The 22,179-nt window shown below is 41.7% G+C and overlaps 1 pseudogene; it reads left to right on the plus strand.

Moving 5' to 3' along the window:
- The window catches only part of LOC146772833 (cytochrome P450 2J2-like), a 69,664-nt pseudogene that overhangs the window by 24,427 nt on the left and 23,058 nt on the right, over window positions 1–22,179 (plus strand).

Consider the following 22,179-nt stretch of genomic DNA (forward strand, 5'->3'; position numbering starts at 1 on the left):
AACACACCTTCCTGCTGGATTCTCTCCAGCTCTGTATTATTTATTATGAAAACCCATTTACTCCAGTGTCACCAGTTTAGCATCCATTACTACCTGTGTGATACTGGGAAACATTGCACTCCCTGTGCATTACATGAACCGCACAAATCATGCAGAGACTGACACAGTGTGCTTTGTCGGTCTTAACCTAACCAAGGACTAAATAATGGAATTACGGAAAAAAAGGTATACCAGTATTGCACAATGCATATTTATTTCGTCCATGTCATACTGTTAATGTTGCTGTCTCACCAGAAGGCCCTTTTGGCATAATACCCTAAAAAGAAATGAAAATGTTGTGCTTCTTCTGAAGTCAGAGGGCCACTTGAAATAAGGGGAAAGTGTGATATACAGATGGAGTTTTATGAATACATAAACATAAGTTTCTTTTACAAAGAAGGTTTACTATTTCAATCATGTTTGTTACATATAAAAATCATAGATTTTTTTTCCTTTTTATATCAAAATCCTCGATAAGTCTATCAGTTTTAAATATTAACACCCCCTGGTCAAAGATCTCACACTTTACCTGAATAAAGCATTCAAGAGTAGGGAAGGTATCAGTCAAGTTTTGTAAAGTGTTGAGTGGTTCACAGTAATCTATGCATAAAGATTTTAAGAACCTTTAATAAATCTCAGCTAGAAATAACCTTTCTGATGTTGCAATCTGTAGTTTTGACGGCATATTTGGGGGCACATCTGCAATAACTCAGAAAATATAACAACTGTGGTATTGCAATTTTCCAGTGAGACACTTATGGTCACACGTGATAGTCCCAGTCACTGAAGTAAAAACCTAAAGCAACTTTCTAGTGACTTGATAGCTGTAAGGAAAAAGTTATTTGTCAAATGTGCTAAAAAATTATAGTAGTATGAACATGCTAATTTGGTCTCAATGTCATTCAAGCATTATTGAAGCAATTATTAAAAAATTGAGACCCAGGACCTAACGGGTTGCCAAATGCCCTGTTCCGGCATAATTCTTCATTCTGGTCCGAACTCCACACGCCACTTTTCTCTTCCATCTTAGCATCCTGTACCATCCCAGATTCTTGGAGGGGCAGTATTTTGAACCCAATACACAAGTCAGGTGCCCGTTCCGACCCCTCCAACTACCGTCTGATAGCCTTAATCGACGTGGAGACAAAAATGTATGCATCAAACTTGTTGGCTGACCTGGAGGACTGGGTCAGAAGAAGTAACCTCATTCCCTACACCCAAACCGGATTCAGGGCAGGGATGGGCACACTCACGAACATCTCCGCGGTCACCCTGCTAGCCAACCAAGCTCTCGCAAAATCCAGGCCTTTGTATGCATGCTTCATAGACCTCAAAGCAGCCTTTGACAAAGTCCCGAGAGCCAAGCTATGGGTAAAAATGCATAACTGGGGTGTCCCAACCAAACTCTTGGACGCCATAATCAATTTGTATTCCCTGAGGTGGGTTCAGGTCAGGAAAGGAGACGGGCACAGTATAACCAAAAAGTTCCAAACCCTTAACGGGTTAAAACAAGGGTGTCTGCTGGCACCCTGCTTCTTTAACATCTACACTGCTGACCTTGATAAACAACTACGGTCAATCCAATCTGACCCCCCAAAACTGGGCAACGTCTCCACACCAAGTGTGCAATACGCGGATGACATTGTGCTCCTTGCACAAACACCTGTAGGCCTGCAGCGACTCATCACCAAACTAGGAGCTTATACCATCATGGCTCAACTAACCATCAACCACCAAAAAACAAAAGTGATGTGTTTCGCCAGACGAGTCAAAACAAAGGCACACCGCAAATTCATCTGGCACCTGGATGGGCAACTTCTGTCCCCGGTAGACTCCTACATATATCTAGGTTTCCATATAGACCGTAACCTCAATTTCAAATTACAATTGGGACAAGGTCGTACCAGAGCTAAACAACTGCAGTTTGCCTTCAGAGTTTTAAAGAATAGACTTACTGGGTGTTCTACAGGCCATTTGCTCAAAGCCATTTCAGCAAAATTCCTACCCTCTATCTCATACGGCTCGGAAATTCTAAACCTGAAAGATGCCACCTCCTTAAACTCAGCACAATCAACCTTCTTTAAGGACCTGTTCTCAATCCCCCGACATATTTCACAATCCCAAATTCGACTCGAGTACGAACTAAGAAACCAAACTCCCGATAGACAAGGGGCATTAGCCAAATACTACTGGAGAATGAGGGAGGCAGAGGACAACACCCTTGCGCATCACTGTTGGGAAGAAATCGAAACCCAAGCCAGGCTAAACAACTCAATGTTCAGTGTTCTGAAGGATTCCCTCCTGGCATTGCAGCTAGAGTAGGCCTGGCTTACCCTCCCCACCTATTCCAGTTTTTAAACCGTAGTGAATAAGGCAATCAAAAGGACCTCCTTATTAATAGACAAAACAGCTTTCTCAAAACAAAACCATGCCTGGGCCGTGATCCAAGGCTATCAGCGGCTGAAACCCCAACCATACCTGCTAGACCACTTTTCCCAGGAGAAAAAGCACTATCTACCGTTACTGCGGCTGGGGTCATTTCCATCAAAAGACTTGACACCAAAATGGAAATACCCCTGGCAATCCAAGGAATGTCGCTTATGCGGAGGATGGGACGAGTCTTTTCTACACTTACTATGCATCTGCCCTACCCTGGTAGAGACCTGAAGAACCGTCCTCCAGGAAGCCTTTAGGAAGGAACAAATAAGGTCATGTAGAGTAGCCGTCATGCAATGCCTCGGAGGACTATCAATCCAACTGTCCTGTAGAGCCATAAAATTCCTCAAAACCACAGCAACAGAACTAGAAAAAAAGGAAACCATTAACTAACTAATAAGTTTCAGTACACCTCATCCAGAAACTCACTTATTGTAATGTCTGTATGTTTTGTATTCACCTGTTTTTACTCCAAAATGTACATTTCATGAATGGTGGTTCTCCACCCTTTTGTGATATATATATTTTTTTAATGAAATCAAATAAAAGTATTTATTCATTCATTCATACTGAACTAATATTTAGCACTTTATAACATGTCTTTGGTACACAGAAAAAATACTCTGTTTAACTAGAGTATACCATGGAAGTATTGCACCACTCTGCAGTCAAATCATAGCCTGTAGGAATAATATTTGGTAATGTTCTACTCCGCCTTGCAATGTACAAAGAAAATGGATGATTGCTTTGTAAAACTCTCAGCATTCCAAAAGTTACAGTTTAATCTAGTGTTCTGCGTCCTCAAACATCACTAGTATGAGATGTTAATGGATGAAAATTAACTTAAGCTTCCTTGTCCTTCATTGTGCCATCAAAGTCATCCAAGTAACTGATCATGTAAAATTCCAGGGTAGTGCTCTTCGGTCTTGGTTTGTGACTGGTCTGGTGATTAATGTTCAATGTAAAGAAAATTCATTGATTTACAGTATTATTAATATACTTTCTTGGTTGTTTTGTTTAACATCAAGATGTTGCCTATCTGGTACTACAGTAATCCTGTGTTAAATTTGGCTCGAGAATGACACTCTAATACAAGGAAAATACAATTTTCTCTCAACATTATGGAAAGTACAATTTTAAGTCTATCCTAGAACTAAAACCACTTCAGTTTCTTCTTAATTTCCTGATTCCAGAAATCTGGATTGCTTCTGAAAATATCATTTGGATTTTTGTCAACTAGGATCTCCTATTTTTTGGATAATTTCATAAAACCAGGTGTACAATTGTCATTTATCTTGACATCCTTAATATAAAAAAAGGCCACGCTAGAGAAGAAATTGAACTAGTGGTAATGCTGGCTTTAAAGACAATAAAGTGCAAACATCCAGGCCAGTACTCGGATCAGAAATATAACTTTATATTTGCACCTTGAATCAAAATACAAATCAGGCTACTGTATAACTTACACAACTCTGGAGCCTATTTTATTGTGGCTATGTTATGAGTATCATTGCAGAACATTCTTTGATTTCTTCCCCCCCCCCCCCATATGTTTGACAACATATTTTTAAATTATTTATGATGAAACCCACATGGCTTTTCTCTTGTATTTTGTCATATGGGTAGGAGGAGGAAGAGCTTAATTACTGTCGCATACCACTAGATCATCCCAATGGATGCGGTCATTGGTTCTTTTCTTGTGAGATTTCAGACTCCTAATCTATGTCAATTTTCACCTCAACAAAATGAGCTCCTAATAGTTTCTTCATATTAAGAATGTTGTATTGAGCTGATTTAATCTACAATGATTATATGCAAAATTAAAGTGCATTTGACCCCTCTGTTTTGTGCTTGCATTACTTCCTAGTGTGACTTCCTCATCCCAGTCCTGACAAACAGGTATCCCTTCCCACAGTAGACCGAATTTCCTTGCCTATCCCTTTCAAAATTGAAAAAAACACATCTCCCTGGTATGTAGGTAAAGACCCTTCTCTTCTTGCTTGCCATACGAAGGGATCAGGAGCAGCAGACTTTGTTTTTTCTGTCTCGCAAACTTGATAGACAATGTTGATCCTAACTTTTACAGTTAAGATTTTTACTCCTTTTTCCATGTGTGCCAATAGTTAACAGACCGGAATTTCAAGAATTATTTTACCACTCTCTTGGTCCTCCGATGGACCTTGCTGGATGCCAAGAGGAATTGGATATAAAGGGTCCTAACAGTCATCCGATAAGGACCAGGAATTGGACAACTGAATTGCAAAGTTGATATCAAGCTCATGTAGATTACTCTCAAGACAATAAAGGTAAAGAATTATCACTGCAAGCCCAAATTTCCTGAAGAAATGTAGTCGAGCAAAATCATACATACCAAAAGTTCAGCTAAAACTATGCAGAATGATAACATTAGAAAATTGATGCTCTGAGATCTCTCTAATAGGATCTCCCTTAGTCATTAGTAAACCAAAATTGGAAGTGCACACTCACTTATATAAAGATAAATCATGACCGCTGAATCAAAGTAGAATATTTAGTTTAATTTATCAAAATTTAGAAACATAAGTGTATCAATAGACTGCATAGGGTAATAAGACAAATAAAGAAAGGTTAAAAATAAGTACCAAAAGCTCAAGAGTTCATCAAAGGGACAATTGTGCCAGTTCAAGTAGGAAGGGACCACACGCGTATATAGCATATGCACCAGTTTGAGAAAGAAGCCAGATGAGTCCACATCAGGCAAGTTAATTTGCCAGGAAATCTCTGCAAATCTCCATTAGCAGTTTGTAATCAGCAGGATATGCAGAAGATCAAATCGTCCGTCACCATTTTAATAACATTTTTAGAGAGAGAGAGCTATCCGTTAGGTCAGGCAATGTTATATTCTTAGCATTTCCGGGGGTGACACCTCCTGGAGTCACCCCATCTGGTCAGACCACTAAGCCCATTGGTCAGTTCGTATGGAGTGTTTGTCAGGTGACATAAAGAAGCACAAGTTGCAGAGAAATTGGTGGGACAATTGTACAGTCCTTAAGCCATGCAGTATTTGAAACGTTAGAACAATGCTCCTTTACGTAGAACATAGGAGAAAGTTCAAAGAGTACAGTTTCCCAAGCAGATGTCCTGGAATGGTAACCTAATTGTATCAACATCTTTCGTTCAATACATGTGAACTCAGTAAGGAAATACACTGTTGCACATAATTTGTTATACTGAAGACATCTCTCACAGACAGTGAGCTTAGCAAGGCAGAACACTTTGTGAATGTATTAAGGCCTATATTAATTTAGACTAACAACGCAGTATATAGAATTTTATAAGCACACATTCATAAAACAACATAAAGATGTCATTTTGTTTTGTATAACTTCTGATGCACTTAGAAACACTTAGTAGAATTAGAATTGATACATGTCAGTATAGGGTACTTATAACGTTTTGTATGTACCAACGTGTAAATACATTTCAAATCATACATTTTAAACATAGGTGAAGTACATTCTCTATAAGTTTCACAGGAGCATCATGAAATAGAAATGTGTAGCACCTACTTTTCTTTTTTCATTTTCGGTGCACACGGTTACACACACAAAGAAGTAGATTTTAGTCAAATGTACTGTCATAATTGGTATCAATCGTACCATTTGATAAATCTCATTAGTTATTCTTGCATATAAATGGTATTAGAAATATTTAGGCAAACTTTTTATAATGTAAGAGTTCATCCTGTGCATGTTTTTCTAACACACATTAATAAAATATAGTTCTTTTTCTTTAGTATAACACAGCTTATGTTCCCTATACGAATGATATCACCTATTCTACTCTTTTTTGCATACTTTTACGATGCAGTAACTAAAATTCTTTGTTTTCCTCATCTTTTCTATAACGTATGAATTTTTCTCTCAGAGTGTCATGTTCGGTCTCTCCTGTCCTTAATGGTAAACATTTATTCTCACCACCTGTATCCGCTGGATATCAGTTGCTATCAGGACGCTCTTTAAGCTCTACTGCCGAGTTTGCAAGCTTGGATGTGCATTCCTGGATCTTGAGGGAGCCCCTGCAGTAGTAGGGTTTGTTCCTTTTCCTACTCAGTTGCTCGATTTCCATGGTGTCCTGCCAGAGTCATCTGGGAGCTTAGACTGGTAACAAGAGCGGTAACCGATATGGTAATCGGAAGGAGTCTGCATCTCTGAAGATGACCTTCTGTGAGAGAGACCATTTTGTTCCTCTCAGGATGTACATATGGCAGTCATCCTCATTTCTAAGGGTCGCATGATTGTTCTCTGTGACATTCGGTAGAATGAATCATGATGATCTGTAGGTATTTATCACCTTCTTGTCTGTGTTCAAGATATGGTTAAATGCAAGAGAGGCATTGGACTCTGTTTGTTCACAATGGGTTTCAGACAGCTCCTTTTTGATGTCTCTGGTCAGTAGGTTTCATACAATACCTTGTGAGGTCCGTATGAGAGATGCTTGTGTATATAATAATATACTTCTACAATCTGTAGATTTTCTGTACTTCAACTTAGTAGTGTTCATGCACTTTCTAATTTACTTGCTGTGGTGGTTTTACTCTGTGCACATGTTTACACTTTTAGGAATAATTCGATTTCAAGAATGCTTTCATGATTCCTATGTGGATAAGGGGTTTCTATTTTTAAGGAGGAGACATGTTTCCTTTGTCAGTGACTAGCATGGTTTCTTTTTAGGGGTAGAGGGAGGTGATTGAGTGGCTTTTGGCCCACAACTTCTGGCACAATGCAGTTGGCCTTTCAGACTTTGCTGTCCATGCTGTATGGACCCCTGTAGTGGGATTTCTCTGAAGGTTTTTCTATTTGAGCGTCAGCCGTTGTCTATTCCCTCCCCCTTTTGGTGTCCGATTCATCCCATCCTTGTTTCAGACTCCGCCAGAACCGATGTTCTCAGCCAGCTTTTAATTTCTTCTGCATTCTAGTCAACTGCTTGAAGGTTGGGGGTTTCAGCCCGTCCATCGTTTAGGGAACTTTTCATCCATTCACTGGGTGTTAGATATCACTTTTTATGCCTTTGACTCAATCCAGTCTTTGTTTACATCAGTATTTTCGTTCATTCCAACATATGAATTGGTTCTTTACTTCCTTTGGTGCCTTGGTATCTTTTTATGTGGACGCAGGTACGACTTAATGATTTGGTCGCTCATGGGGTCTTCCTTGCTCGAGGTTCAGGAACCAATACTTGTCTAGTGTGTTTCCTCTACCCAACATTGTTGCTCTGCTAAACTTGATTCCTGGGTGGTATTGGTTTGAATGGATCAGTCATTCTTCTTTGATTGACATGACTTCTCATGTTGACCTTTAACAGAGTTCTAGGTAAGAATAAGGGAAAGCGTTCCTTCTGTATTTTGTGGCTATTCTATGTAACACCTTTTACACAGTAATGCAAATGTGGAAGGGAGGCCTTATTAAATGTTTGGGTAAAAAATACTAGGCTAACTCTTTCTGTCTTTCCTGACTCCTTTAACATGCCTACACACACACAACAGACACATATTATCCATCACTCCTGTTTTTGATATAACCCATTGTACTTCCTTTGCTTAACATTCTCTCTATTTGCTAACTTATCACTAGCATTAATCTTGTTCCACATCTTTCTGTCCTGGGTGGACACACTTTAGAACTTACTATAATACCAAGCTATAAAACAAAGTAGCCTCTTCCATGAATAAATGGGTATATATTGCAATAATTCCACAACATCACCTTCTTCCTTACAATCTAGGAGATCATTTTACAACACAGTTAAATCCTCTAACTCCTTCATTGGCCCTGGTATGATACAAGGTCATCGTGATACTTGAGTCCACCCTTTACTGTGAAGTCTGCCAATTTCAATTGATAAAAACAGAGAATTGCCTCTCACTACCACCACTTAGGACAATATTGTTGCATAAAAATAGTAATCAAAATGTGATGAAACCTGAAATTCCTATCACTCTTACAAATTCCTATCTGTGTAAATGATACAGTACCAACAATACAATTCTAGGTAAACTCTTCTTCACAATTACAAAACCTTATCACAGCTGTCCATCTAATCAAATTCCAGCCATTTCATCCTAAATTACTTTAATGTTCTAGTTGAATTTGGGAAGTGGTTCAATTATTCATAAGAACCAGCCCACGTAAGAGTCGCATGAACTGTCCCATATTTCCCAGTCTGGATATCTTTTCTGTTGCTTCCGCTAATCTAATTTCTGGCTTGATGCCTTTTTTTATTAATATCCGAAGGTCTAAATACTCCACAGCAACGTTGAACTTTGTTTTGTGATTTCACTTTTCCTAAGCACTTCCAAGGCTTGTGCTCATCCTTATCAGACAACTGCTCCAGTACGTTATTTTCCAAATTAGTTAATTTAGAGAGAGGACAGAGGATGCCCTTCAAGCATTTTTTAAAATGTAGATTGAGAACATCAGCACACATCCTAATTTATCCGTTAGTTTTATACACCAGTGCAATATAGGCCAACAATTTAGAGATAATACCTGTCTGGGCAGTATTATTGTCTCCAAAATGTTGCTGTTCTCTCTAAAATGAACCTCTCAACACTACTAGTACCATATAATGTTTCATATCAGTAAACGAGGATTTAGATATAGCCACAACTTTTGAATATTAACTTTGTTAATCTTTTTAAGATATTTGGCATTTACCACCCAGTAATCCAAGTCCACCATATAACAATTTTCTTTTTTTTACAGTATGGATCATTCAGTTCATACAATTATAAACAAATACTTAATGGTTTCTAACCATTAAAAACACATTTTTATGTAACAACTGGTGCCTTTGATAAACTGCTTACATTGTGGGAAATTCCCAGAGTAACCTTTTTCTTGAGTCTAACAGTGACGTAAGAGTGAGGTTTATTTTTCAGTTTATATATCTGATGCATAAATCTGTAATGATGGCTGTCCCAGGGAAAGTCTAACTGTGCTCCAACAACACAGAGCAAACGAGGAAAAAAAATGCCTTGTCTCACGTAACTGCCGCACAATATTATCTATGCCTGAATCGCAGTGCATATGTTCGCTCTTTTGGAAATTTTGTAAGGTAGTTCAATGTTACAACTGTTAGAAACTATTATTAAACCGTTCCCTTTACTGCTCCAAACTCTTCACTTAGTGGGACAGTGATAATATCAAGTTTTACTATAGCACGTGCCCACTGTCCTCAATGCCCTCTGAGTTGTCAGGTGTGAATTTCTTGGTGTTGGGTTAATCCACATAGGGGCTGTTGCTATGGGGAAATGTTTTGTGACCCTCAGCTCAGGGCTTTAATTGGGCAAGGTCCTAACAATGCTTAGCGCCAGCAGTTCTACAAAGCAGGTACTGAGACTGGTGCCTATCGGGCTCTCTGAACTTTTGTTTCCGAACTTTCATTCTTTGTGTGCCTTCGGCTCCTCTAAATACGAACCTTAGGTTTGCAGAGCATAATTAAGAGTGTACTTTATGAGCACCACCAAAACATCACTCCGCAGCAGGGTAGCACCATCTCAGCATCTCTCTGCACCACCTCAGCAATGCTCAGCATCACCTCACTGGTACTCGGCACAAAAACAGCACACCTCAGCAGCAGCGCACCACCACAGTATCACTCGGCACCACCACAGCATCACTCAGCACCAGCGCCACATCTCTTCAGCACCAGCGCTGCATCTCCTCAGCATCACTCAATACTAGCACAGCACCATCTCTGCACCACCTCTGCATCAATGCACCACAAGCCCAGCACCAACTCAGCACCACTACAGCACCATCGCAGCACCACCTCCGCAGCAATTCTGCTTTTAATGCAGCACCTCTTCAGAATAAGTACAGCACCAGCTGAGCACAGCACCACCAAAGCATCACTCAGCACCACATCTGCACAACCACACCACCACCTCAGCAACACTACGCACCAGTGCATCACCACCTCCGCAACACTACACTACAAAATTCCATTACACTTAATACCATTTAATTACTATCCAAATAATTCTACAGCACACCATGCCACATATTTCCACTACACATCTCCTCACCACACAATTCCACAACAAACCATTCCAGTACAACCCATCCCTGCCTCCCACTACCCCTTTTCATCTTGCAATCCCACTGGCCCTCTCATTCCTCCCTCATACTCTCTATCTCCTCTCTATAATACCTGCTCACACATGCTACCTTCTGGTAGCCCATCGCGGTGTGCACTAGCCAACCTCTCTCTTCACCCTCCCCAGGGAACCCTCCCATCTCTCTCCATCTCTCTCCATCTCTCGCTCTCGCTCGCTCTCTCTTTCCCCCCCCCACCTCACTTGCTCATACACTCTTCACACCTCTATCATACGGTTAACTTCAGATCTTTGAGCACAATATATTTTCTGTGCCTTTTCAAATTTTTCTGTCCCTCAAACCCACACTGTCTTCCTCTTTTGCGGGTGTCTTCTATATACACAAACACTCCCTCTTTATACCTCTGTGGCCTGCTGTTCACTTCTCTCTCTCTTTCTCACACACTCTTGATGATCATCTGTCTAGAGTTCATTCACCACTTCGTGCACAAACTACCTATCCCTCTCTATCTTCCTCTAACTCTATTTTCTGAAGCTCTCACCCCTGTTCACCATGCCACACAAATACACTACACACCACACAATACCAACTCAAACAATCCCACAAATACCAATTCCAATCCAACCCACATAATTCCACTCCACACCACTTACATCCACAACACTCCAAACAAAACACAGGGGTAAAAGACATTACCATTTACAGTGCCAATAGCTCTAACTCCCGCAAATGAGAGACCTATTGCATTGCAAATGCTTGTTATAAATTGGTATTGGATTTCTTGTTGGTTTCTTTTTCAGTTGTTTTGGAGCTGTTTAAACTGTTCTTTGAGTAAGCCTTGCTGCTCAGAGCCACAGCTACCCAGGGTTGAGCCGAAGGTTTTCAAATGAAACTTTCTGGGTTAAAGGGGTTGGTAAGTGTATTAAATGGTGAGGTTGCACAACCACACCATGTAATACTCCACGATTTGTAATAAATATGTTTAAAGTACTAGCCTTCTATAATAATGAAACAAACAGGCTTTAAAAAAAACAACCATATTCAAAATTATTTATTTAAAAACCTATAAATAATTTCCTATGAATGTTGAAAACTATGGTTTTTCATTTCAGGGATACTGACTGCCAGTCAGTCAGTCAGTCAAAAGCTTTTATTTCGGCATAATGCCATAAAAAGACATAAATAATTCTGTACAATAAAAGACAATTAAATCAACATATACATAGAGTGCAGGCCATAAAAACATTAAAACTTTATGCTAAAAAATTTGCACAGAGAAACAAAGGTAAATTATTTCCACAAGAAGCCAATTTGTTGGAACTGTGACCAAAGCCCAAAATAATCTCAGAGCACCAGCAGATTCTAGAATTGCAATAATAATGATACTGGAATCAAAAGGGTTGTGGGACAATGATCATTTTTTTGGACCTGGTGAGCCACATGGAAAAAAGATATTTGGCCATCGCAAAGACTATCAATGGGGTGGTATCATATTTTAAAATTCTAAAGACTACCTGGTAGTCCCTAAGGCCCCTAGACTTACAGAGCTGAATAATCCATTTCTTCCTAGCCTTGATATAAAGAGGGCAAAAAAGAACAACATGCATCTCAGTTTCACAAATATCAATACAAGCAGGACACATGCTTGAACGATCAGATGCGTTAGACCATCTACATGTAAAGGCCCTCAAAGGTAACGAACTGTGACGAAACTGGATGTAAAGTTTCTTTGCCAGGGGGGGTTGGATAACATCCAGGAAGGTTTCGTACTGGGGGCTGGACTTAATGTCCAAAAAGGTGCCTGTAAGCCTACCCAGAGAAGAATGTAATAACATTTCCTTCCGATAGAGACACAAAGCCTCACTCAAAGATTTCTTGGATAATGTGCGGCTTGTCTCTTCCGGGACGGACCAAAGGTCCCCCTTCCCTATGGCATAACACAGGGTCTTAACGTAAGTTAGCCAAGGAATCTTTTCCAGTTTCCCCCTTGCCAATATATCGGCCAGGTCAAGCCTATAGCTTGCAAGCTCAGGTGTTGACCAAAGTCGTCTTCAGAACAGGAGAGGGCGATTCAGGGCAATTTCTTCTATAGGAACTAAGCCTAAATCCAATCTCAAGGGGATTAGGGGGGTACTTGCAGGTAATTTCAGCAGACGCCTAATAAAGGAATTCTCAATTACCGCTAAAGAAGCAGGAGTAGAATACCCCCAAAGCTCAGCGCTGTATAGCGCGCCCCCTCTTGCTTGGGATTTATAGATTTCCATAGGGGGGCCCAAAGGTTTGGAAGAGGTGTTATTAAAAACCTTCAGTAAACCCCCCACTGATTGAGCTAGCTTCAGGTTTGCCTTTGCCATGTGAGACCCCCATTTCATTTTATCATTGAGGGTCACCCCTAGATAGTCAAAGGTGGCAACCCTATCTAGTTCTACATCTCCCATCTTAGGGTGGGGACAGTTGATTAACTTGGAACTGAAAACCATAAATTTTGTTTTGGATAGGTTCAGTTCCAAATCCCTTTTTTCGCAGAAAGAGCAAAAGGCCTCCAATGTACGCTGGACGCCCATGAAAGATTTGGATAACAAGAGCGTGTCATCCGCGAACATAAGGGCCGGTATCCTACGCCCCGCGAGGATCGGAAAATCCAAATTAGCGGAGCGCAGGAGATGCTCAATCATCCCATTGATAAAAAGGGAGAAAAGGGTGGGGGCCAGGACACAACAAGGTTTTCGAATGAAACTTTCTGGGTTAAAGGGGTTGGTAAGTGTATTAAATGGTGAGGTTGCACAACCACACCATGTAATACACCACGATTTGTAATAAATATGTTTAAAGTACTCGCCTTCTATAATAATGAAACAAACAGGCTTTAAAAAAAACAACCATATTCAAAATTATTTATTTAAAAACCTATAAATAATTTCCTATGAATGTTGAAAACTATGGTTTTTCATTTCAGGGATACTGACTGCCCCATATGGACCTTCTTGGAAACAACAACGGAGATTTGCCCTGACGACTAAGACATTTCGGCTTGGGGAAGAAGAGCATAGAAGCACGGATATCTGAGGAATCAATATTCTTGATCAGGGCCTTTCAAGTGCCAAAAGGTAGGACAAGTTTGCCTTTGTTCAGGTAGCTTTTTTACTGGTTGCGAGGGCCTTCTGTAAAATACGGTGCCCATCTCTTGGTGTCCGTTGCTCTCTGTTGGCAGCTGTGACCCTGCAACCACTCAGATGGTGGCTGGGCCAACATATGCTGGAGATTAGGCCTAACGGCTAGTTTCTGGGTCTCTCTGCCGGCCGTGGGGCAATCTGGTGGTTAAAGTGGCTCTTGTCTGATGTGGTATGACTTTTTGCTGTTACCGAGGAGGCTTTAATAAAGGTGTTTTTTTGAGGGGCAAGTATTTTGTTTTGGTTAAACACTATACTGGGAGCATAGTCTCTTAACTTTAGTTGGTGGATATTACTTATTACAGGAGCTCATTGCAGGCATCAAAGGCTTTTTGCTGGTAGTGGGGACTCTTTGTTGGTAGTAGTACGGTTTCATATAGTGGTGCTGGATGCTCTTAGATAGTGGTGGGCTCTCTTAAATGGTGGTCTGCTCTCTTTGCTGATGGTGATATCTCTTTTTGCTGGTGATTTTGAGGTTACTTGCTGTTTCTGAGGACAACTGATGAGCCAGGTTTTTTTTTGTAAGGTGCTGGGGTCCATGTTTTGGCCTCTGGGATTCTTTGCTGGTCTCAGGATACCTTTGTCATTACCGGGGTCTTCTTATTGGTTTTAGGGTCTTTTGTGGTATCAGATGCTTTGTGCTGGCGTTGGGAGGCTCATATACACCAACTCCTGGGCTTGAAGTGCTCCTTCATGGTATGAGTGAACGACAAAGTTATCCTTTATGTAGGATAGAGCCTCTTTAACTTCCCAGTTTTGAACCCTCCTTTCCAAACCTTTGTCCTCAGGTCAGCCATTTGATCCTCAGTTCAAAGTAACCAACGCTGTCTCCAACATAATTTGCTCACTCGTCTTTGGAAATCGGTTTGAGTACAGCGATGCCAAATTCCAGTACCTTCTACATCTGGTTAGCAACAATGTTCGTCTGGCTGGTGGATTGGCTGCTCAGGTATGGCCAAGAACCACGGTGTTTTGTTCCTTCCACAGACAGGCTTCTTCCAAAGTATCTTTATTTCAGACAAGTAATACATAAAAAATTAACAAACCCTTTCCTGTAATGTGCAGTAGGAGAGATGTTCTCTTAAGATGTCCATTTGACACCATTTTACTGAGAGACAAGATTATGTCACCCTTTTACCAACTGTATTCTTGTTTTGTTTTATGTGAGCCAATTAAACGAATACACTTAATTCCACTAGTTTATAAAAAGATAGGTCTAAGGTGGCTAACACAGCATCAGAGATATGAAGTCATATGTTCTGTTACAATATTTCCTTACATATGCACAGTAGGTACCTCTTTGCAGCCTGTTAGCTGGGGTTTTTACCCCAGAATGGAGGCTTTGATGGAGAGGTGAAAATATACAGCCTCGAATAGTGTAGATTACCATAAGGAAAGGTTCTTTACTACAGGCCTCCTAAGAGTGACTTGTGTTTGGAAGCGCCCACAGACAGGCAACAGATATTGAGAAGGACGTATGAGGATTTAGAAAGCTGCATGTTTAGGACATGTTTGTATTCTTTTAGCCTGTCTTGTTTTTTCAGATGGTCAATATATGCCCTTTTTTGAGACACTTTCCTGGGCCACACCAGAAAATCTTGGAGAATGCTTGTAAAATCTTCCAGTTCATCGACAAGGCCACCCAGGAGCACAGACAAACACTTGATGCTGAGAACCCACGCGACTACATTGATGCCTACTTGCTGGAAATGGACAAGGTAAGGGGCCAGAAGTCCATGAGTGCCCACTTGGATGCTGGTACATTGTGCTATGAGTCTGATTTGCGATCTTGCTTCCGTGTGGCTTCATCCTAAACCTGTGGTCTTACGGAGACGAAACTCCCGATGAGATTTAAGGGCATAAGGGTTGTTAGTCATGATGGAACAGTAGAAATCCACAGCTCATTTAATTATCATGATACAAGTGGACATTTTAGTTTAGTATTAAATATGTCTCTTGTTTCTGAGAATGCAGTGGCTGGCAGTAAATGTTTGGGTGAGACAAAGACAAGTGGACAGACCCTCCTGGTGCGCAGTTTTAAGGCTTGAGTTAATGTAGGAAGCTGGCTCTGTATATACTATACCAAAATGAGGTATAGTGTGCACAGAGTCCAGTGGAACCCCAAAGGTAGGCAGAAGTAAAAGTAGATTGCACCTTACTCTCTATTTGTGGAAGTGTGGGCGAGCAGTAAGGCTTTATCAGAGGACAGTGTTAAGCATTTGTTGTACACACTCAGGCAAGAAAGGATGTCACACACTCAAAGACTGAACTTAGACCAATTTGATTTGAGTAAAAATATTACTCAGTTATATTTATTTTTCTAGAACCAAGCAAGCCTGGCACAGGTAAGTGTAAATGGTATTGTTCAACCTGCCTTGAAAAGTACAAGCAAGCTGAATGAAAAATGACATTGTAAAAGGTTTATAAATACGTTGAATAAAGTGGAAATTACTGTTAGATTACTTTTCAGATTACTTTATGGATTACTTTTTCTACTCAGTGTGATATGCCTAGATATCACACTGGGGCATTTACTAGAGAAAAGGTAAGTAAAGCAGTTTTTAGATATTAGCAGTTTTTCAACTTCTCATACAAAACCAACTTCACACAACATTTTTCACAAGAATGCAGTCAATACAGTTCTATAGGAGGAAATGAGGTTATTGGTTTCAAGGTAAGTACTTGTATTTGGTTTTCTGGGGTTAGAACCAGGGATCCCCCAGGGTCAAGGCTGCACCCTCAGCAGCACTAGGACGGCCGGGTGCAGAGTGGTGAGGCACAATGTTATCCAATGGGGGATAGGGGGCCTCCGGTTGGTGGCTGCTCACGAGCAGGCCACAAGGTTGTGATATCAAAGCTCCTGCTGTTCGGCTCAGGGCAAAGGGGGATCCGAGTTAGCACCCAAAGTGCACCTGCAGGGGCAGCTGGGTGCAGATTGCTGTTTTGGCGTACGGTGCTCTGTTGATTTCGTTGGAGATTCTCCGGTCGCAACAAAGACTGCAGGCTCGGGGACGAAGATCTTCTGGAGGTGACCTCCGGTTGGAGAGGTAAGTTGGAATTTCTGGGGATGCTGGGACACTGTTGGTTGGGCCACCCAAGGCTGTGGGACGTCAGGTGCAGGGGTGTCTTTAGGTAGTGGGTTATGTTACCAGCTCCTGGTGACACAGATGTAGGATTATTAAAGATTCTCCCCGTTTCTATTACTCTGAAGCAAAATGCTCGGCTTTCTCGTATACCTCAGTACAAAATTTCTCCGGCAGGCGAGAAGGCTTTGCTCTCCATCATACAAGATTTGGTAAAAAGGGGTGTGGTGGAGGAGACAGCTGCTAATGTGTGTAACAGCCCCATTTTGCCTATCTTAAAGAAGGCCCCTGTTGGAAGCGATCCTGACTACACTGATACCTATCGTTTTGTGATTGATTTGCGTGAAATTAATAAAATAGTGGTGCCCCAATATCCTGTGGTTTCAGACATCACTACTATTCTCACTATGATTCCTCCTACTGCTAAATATTTCTCTGTGATTGATTTAAAGAATGCTTTCGTTAGCAGTCCGATTCATCCTGTTAGCCGCCATACTTTTGGCTTCTCATTGTCTGGTCGCAGCTTCCGGTTCTTTCGCGCTCCGCAGGGGTACAGAGAGAGTCCTAGTATTTATAATCAAGCTTTGAAAACATTGTTGGATGATTTGGTCTTGCTGGTAATGTGCTTTTGCAATACGTAGATGATTTGTTAGTGGCTTCTGATACCGAGGAAGGTTGTAAGAAGGCCACCGTACAATTATTGTCTCATTTGGCTGCTAATGGCAATAAAGCATCCCTTTCTAAATTTCAATATTGTCGACAGGAGGTGACCTATCTCGGTCATCTACTGTCGAAGTAGGGGAGGAGACTAACCCCTTAGTGTGTGACTACCATTTTTAATATGTCTGTACCTCGTACTCAGCGTGATGTTCGTGCATTTCTCGGCATAACTTCTTACTGTCGCCAATGGATCCCTAATTTTTCCCTTCTTACTAAACCTCTTCTGTATTTAACCACTAAAGATGTGCATGAACCTTTACCCTGGACTGATGCCTGTCAAGATGCTTTTGACTCTTTGAAATCTGCGCTTTGTTCTGCACCTGTTCTTGGTACTCCTGACTACCGAAAGCCTTTTGTGCTTTACGTACACGAGATGGATGGTTGCTCGCTTTCTGTGTTAACACAAGGATTTGGTGATAAGCAGAGACCTTGTGCCTATTTCTCGGCGGTGTCGGATAACGTCGCCAGAGCACTCCCTAGCTGTTTAAGAGCTACTGCTGCGGTTGCGGTGGCTATTTGACAGTCGGAAGGGCACGTTCTGAACACTGACCTCAGAGTGATGGTACCACACGCTGTGGATACATTATTGAACAAAACAAAGACCCAGCACCTTACGAGTGCGCGTCTTACCGGATGCGAATTGACTTTGTTTGCTGCACATATTACGATTAAATGATGTGCCACTCTGAACCCTGCTACGTTACTACCCCCCCTTCGAAAGAAAAGAACAATGATGTTCATGATTGTATATTTCGGACTGAGGAAGAAACGAAGGTACGGGTAGACCTGACTGACACTCCTCTATCTGACCCTCAAGGGGAGTTGTACGTCGATGGCTTGCAAGTTACCAGATGGCACGACAACTGCTGCATATGCGATAACTACTCTCCATGCTATAGTTGAGGCTTCTCCAGTACCCTATCAGTCAGCACAGGTGGCTGAATTAGTGGCATTGTTTCGGGCCTGTGATTTAAGTGAAGGACGGAGAGTAAATATTTACACCGACAGCCAGTACGCCTTTGGCGTGGCTTATAGTTTTGGCCGACTTTGGCCAGAAAGAGGTTTTCTTACTCCTCATGGTCAGCGAATACAGCATGGCCCCTTGATTTTGCGATTACTGACAGCATTGACGTTACCAGAAATAGTGGCTGTAGTCAAATGTGGTGCACACAAGGCAGTGGTTGATGCAGTGGGGGAGGGTAATGCCTTTGCCGATCAAGTAGCTAAGGAAACTGCGAAATCCAAATTGACCTCAATGTTTGTGACTAGCTCTGCTAGGTGGGTGGCTGAAACAGAGATGTTTGATAATACCATGGAGAGTGTCCGAGAAATACAGAAAGAAGCTACCCCTATTGAACTGGCTCACTGGAAAGAGCGAATTGGGAGATTAGATGCAGATAGTTGTTGGATTGATCTGACAGAAAAGCAGCGGTGGCTATTGCCTAATGCATTAGTGAATGCGGTGGTGACAATGGCACATGGTTCAGCTCATATTGGGCTGAAAGGTATTTGTGCATTATTAGATCCTGTATGGTACAATCCCAATATTTCTAGGACCGCTGCTCATTTGGTACAATATTGCATGGTTTGCTTGCGACATAATCCAGGGGGCAGGGAGCCTGTTCTGAGTGGAAACTTTGCACCACCATCTTTGCCTTTTGAGGTGCTTCAAATGGATTATATCCAGCTGGAGCGCGTTAACAATTTGAAGTATGTCCTGGTCGTGGTATGCGCTTTCAGTAAATGGGTGGAAGCCTACCCGACAAAAGAAAACACTGCTTTGGCAACGGCAAAAGCGTTGGTAAAGGTGTATTTCCCTCGCTACGGATTCCCTTGTGTGATCTGGAATGATAATGGAAGACATTTTAATGCAGAACTCATCACACATATGTGTAATGGACTAGAGATTAAACAGAATTTCCATGCGGCTCGACACCCCCAGTCCGCTGGGTTGGTCGAGAAGTATAATGGGATATTAAAGCTCAAATTAGCTCAAATTCAAGAAAGTACTGGATTGAGGTGGCCAGATGCTCTGCCGCTGGCATTAATGTCAATACGAGTTACCCCACATTCTCGTTCTGGTTTGTCTCTGTATGAGGTCATTTTTGGGCGCCCTGCTAATGTTTGGGGCATGCCGAGACCCAGAACGTTTCGTGATATAGAGTATCCTATGCTGACAGACTATTTATATGCTTTGACTAAAGATCTTCGTTCCATTCATTAACAGGTCTCAGCAGTTTTGCAGCCCCTGCCGGAGGGTCCTGGACATCGCTTGGAACCAGGACAGTGGGTTCTGGTCCGTAACTATCAGCAAAAATCCAGCTTGGATCCTCGTTGGTCTGAACCGTTTCAAGTCTTGTTGGCCACGCGGACGACGGTAAAAGTGAACGGCAAACGACACTGGATTCATGTGTCACATCTGAAAAAACTACCCCTCCCGCTTCCATATGATCAGCAAATCCAGGACGGGGTTCTGACTCAGGAAAGGGAGCGAGTTCCTCGATTCATCCCTTTTTCTGACGCCCAGGTAATTGGAGAAGGGCAAGGAGAAGGTGCACCGGGCTCGGAAGGGGCTCTGTCATCAGCACAATTGATCGCCCCAGATTCTGTTGTTCCTACAGCTAACCCAGAGGCTCGCAGTGCCCCTGTTTCACCGGATTCATCATCCTCTGTTTTGTTCTCTGATCAAGAAGTGCCCGGTCATACTCGATACAACCTGCGGCCTAGAAAACAACACGGTACACCAGGTGAACATGGTAGGAGATAGGAAGAGACTTGAGTGATAGGTTACAGACCTGTGCTATGAATGTCTGTTAGATACGCTTCTGGTGTACTGAGCGAGACACTGGACTGAACGCGCTGAGAGCCTTGAACATTTGTTTGCTCTGTTCAGAAAGAAAGACTGAATTTAATGTTCAAAGGGGTCCAGGTTGTGTTTTCTTCAAGGGTTGTGTGAGAACATAACTCCAACGTGAGAAGTTTGTTTTGGTATTATCTGTGATGAACGATAGGAGCCTGCCTGTGAGGCTCTAAACGGACACAGGAAAGAAGCACCCTCTTGCAGGTTGGACTACATTGCCCTAGTTTATTGTTGGACTTTTAGTTAGCATGTATCCCTTTGCTCGTTTTGTTCCTGAAGAGGAACGTCCTTTTGTACCACGCTATTTTCCTACATATATGCCTGTTTTTTCTAGTTGCACCAATCGTGTTAAAATTGCATTTATAGTTACTATAGCAATATTGCTAATTATATTTCTGGGAGTATTCATATATTTAGAATTTCGCCACCCTATGCATACTGTTTTAGGAACAACTACCCCACCTATGGAACATGTGTTTCATACTTTAGCCCCTCATAAGGAAAGGCATCGTCAGACTTATGTGAAAAACGCATTCATTGAAATGCTTCATCAAGCACACAGTGCCACCAATACTACAAATTGCTGGGTTTGTGGTCTTTTACCATCTGTTATGCACAAGCACGACTTATTTATATCCCTACTTTTGTCTGATCTGGAAAGTTGTGAGGCTTGGTTCAAATTGCTTTCCATGATGTATATGCATTACACTGTGGACGCTCGAAGGTTGTCAGAGAGGTATTATGAAATGATTTTAGCATATATTGAGGTTCATCAAGGATTCAACCCTGAAGGGAATAATGGAGCGGGAACCTTAGATCCGAATGCTTGTATGAATATGTATATAACGCATGAAAATACCACTTGGTTGAAAAATGAAATTTTGGACTTTGTTGAATTCAATTTCACTCAGTATTTTCGACACTTTCAGGACCGTAATGTTACTGAAGATAGGGCTATTCTAGTGCCTGTATTAAACAGTACCTCTACGTTTTGTGTTCAAGGAGTAGGGTACATATCAGTAGGAGAAAGCCGATGTAATTACACTTATCAGTTGCGTACCTTTAGCAGCCCTCCGTTGTTAACCCCTCCTAATGTATATTTTGTCTGTGGAGAAAGTGCCTATACTTGGCTTCCGCGAGGTTGGACTGGACGTTGCTACCTGTCCTTCCTGTACCCTCCAGTCTATATTGCCCCTTCTAATTATCACAAGGATCACTGACTAGATAAACGTAGCGTGCTTATTAGGAGAAATAAAAGGGTGATAGATACCACCGATATAGATCAGACCGATACTCCACTGCAGCATTTCACCGACATTATGAAGGGGGTATTACCCTTTTGGGGGCCTATGATTACTAGCCGAGAAGTACGACGTTTGTCTAGAGTAGTTGAAGGGGTAATTAACACTACTGCAGGAATACTGACCAATATAACAGTAGAGCTACAGGCGACCAGACTCGTTTCGCTTCAAAACCGTATGGTTTTGGGCGTTATCTTGGCAGATCGAGGAGGAGCATGCCGTGTGATCGGATGCTCTTGCTGTGTTTATATTCCTGACTCCGCCCCCTCCGTTCATTTGGCTATACAGAAGCTACATCGTTTAGCCTCCGAGATACATGTAGAAACTGGTACGTGTTCTCTCTCTGGTTGGTTCTGGGGTTTGCTGTCTACTTGGGGATGGAAAATGTTGATGGTGCTGGCATGAATAGCCGGTATCATATTCACGTGTTGTGTTTGTGTACAATGTGGACCTGCATGTTGCTCTTATTGC

The sequence above is a fragment of the Triturus cristatus genome, chromosome 12 (genome assembly GCF_964204655.1).
Source record: "Triturus cristatus chromosome 12, aTriCri1.1, whole genome shotgun sequence".
NCBI classification, from domain to species: domain Eukaryota; kingdom Metazoa; phylum Chordata; class Amphibia; order Caudata; family Salamandridae; genus Triturus; species Triturus cristatus.